Raw genomic sequence first — 2,622 nt, forward strand, 5'->3', positions numbered from 1 at the left:
AGCATGCTCTAATTAAATGATAGAGAATATTATTGAAATTGGGTGTTTTCCTCTTTGTTCCGACTTAATTTTGTTTTCATAAATCGATGATATTCATCTTGTGATGTTTTTTTTAAAGACATTGTAGTCAAAGAAGTGGCAAAATATATCCGATTCATCGAACATGTCAGTTTAATCTGTATTTTTTGCAAAAAGTAGATTAAAATTTTAAGATTGTACCCTCTAATATATTATCCTGTTCTGTTTCACTTTTTTAGTTTATTACGGGTGTGGATATTAATATAATTTTTTGTAATTTTTAAGCTTTATATGTACAGTACCCGCAAGTTTGCCCCGCTTCGCAATCATTTCTTTGTGGAACGTTCCAAGATTATAAATATGCACCCTCAATTATGTTGTCTCGACAAGTTCTATTTTTGCGGGACAAACCTATACGGACTTGACATGTTTGTTTATCACTTCTACTTAGTGGATATGACATTTATTGTTAGAGTAAATTGGAGTTTAACCTTTTTTCGTCTGATATATTTCAATAATGTTGAAACGGATTAAAGGTGTTGTCTTTAAATTCACATGGCTCATAATGAAGATATGGCTACCATGTAATCTAATACATGAAATATATTTATTTTTAGTGTAAGAATAAACAATTTCAAAAATACAGAGAGTGTTAGGGATAAAGTATTTCATCTTTAAATTCTATGTGACCTATTACATAGAGCCGACCCACGAGCCCTATATTTTATTATGGGTCAGATTGTAAAACAATCTTTAACAAATACAACCCAATTTTTTTAGTACATCGGGTCTATTTTTCAAGAGTCTGATCAGGTCAGTCAAGCGGAATTCGGATTGGCCCACTAAAAAGATTATAAAATAATTTTAATTAATTTTAGAGAAAAAAATTGAGTTAAGATATAATTACATAAGAGTTTCAAGTTAAAAAGAAAATTTAAAGAGGGTCAATATATGTTTTCAAGATGATGTGATTAAAGAAACGGTTGTGAGATGAAGAGAAAGTTTGATACTCCCTCTCGTCCTTATTAAAGAGAAAAAAATCACTTTTTAGATTCATTCAATGATTAATGTATCTAGTCCATATATAGACTAAATACATTAATCATTCTATAAATCTAAAAAGTGAACTTCCTCTTATAATAAAGACCAGAGGGAGTAAATATTAGAGATAATACTTGGTTCCTCTCTACTTTTATATTAGAGATATATATGTGTGTGTGTGGTATTCATATATATGGATGTTGATTTGATGAATATTTTAAGTATCATTAAACTAAGTTTATGATTACTCTCTACTTATGTTATGTAGCTTTTATCCATTACATTACTCTCTACTGACTGGCCCAATTTTATTAAATTATTTTATTTTTATTATTTGTGATTTGTTTGTGATTTTTTATACTTTATTTAATTATAGGACAAAATTAATCAGATGAATAGGAGTATGGGGAGTGTGTGTCCTTGAGGTGGGAATGTGGAGAGAGAATTAGAGGTTGATAGAATTAACTTAGAATAAGAGAATAGAGAAATTGGGTTGAAGTGAAAAATAAGAGAAATAGAAGGGAACAAGGAGTAAGAGAGGAATAGACGTGGGAAGGAAAATAAAAATATTGGAAGTGAAATAATTAGGTTAATATAAGTTTAAAGAGCCCTAATTCTTATCAGAACGTAGAAACTTTGGAAAAGAAAGAAAGAGTCTAGAGGCAAAGGGAGATAAGAGGGCGGCTAAAAGTTGAAGGGAGGCTATATTCAAACCAATTCAAATTCAGATTTTTTGCTAGGAAAACCTGGTAATAGGAGAACTACTTCTCTAATGGGTATATGTATGATGGGTAAAATGAGGATTCCTTAACCTCTAATAGGATTGTTGGGTTTCGGTTGAAACTTTGTAAATTGTTGATGAATGGTTGTTATGTGACGATGTTAATGATAGAATTTGTGTACTCTGATGTGTGATAATTTCTGTTTTGAGTTGTTGATGAAATTCCACCATTGTTAGATTTTTGAAGGTTTTGGAGAATATATGAATTCATGGGATTAAATGGTTAAATGTGTTAAAAGTGATAAATTAACTTACTCGGCCCATGCGGGCCTCGGGCTTTTCAGGGTCGGGCTCAAAAAGACCATATTTAAATGGGCTCCATTTTTACTACCCATGCCCAGCCCTGTTTGGGTTGCGGGCTACCCGGCCCTCGATGGGCCCCAGCCCTAAACGGGCCTATTTAAAAAAAAAACAAAATTTTCTCCCTATTTCTAAATAATATATATAAGTCACAATTAAAATGTAAAACAACACATTAACTTATTTTCAACTATTCAAAATACATCAGAAATTATCCAATGTAGCACACAAAATTAAATAACTTGTTCCAACAAAATTTAATACATCATGACAATTATAATTTTATAACAATCATAACAACAAACTGTTATAAAATTTTATAACAATTATAATTAGATTGATGGGATATTATTTTATAGCAAATTGTTTTATATATATATATATAGATATATATATATATATATATATATATATATATATATATATATATATATATAGATACACGTATACATATAGATATACGTATACATATGTATGTATAT

Source organism: Vicia villosa, unplaced genomic scaffold (assembly GCF_029867415.1).
Source record: "Vicia villosa cultivar HV-30 ecotype Madison, WI unplaced genomic scaffold, Vvil1.0 ctg.000896F_1_1, whole genome shotgun sequence".
NCBI lineage: Eukaryota > Viridiplantae > Streptophyta > Magnoliopsida > Fabales > Fabaceae > Vicia > Vicia villosa.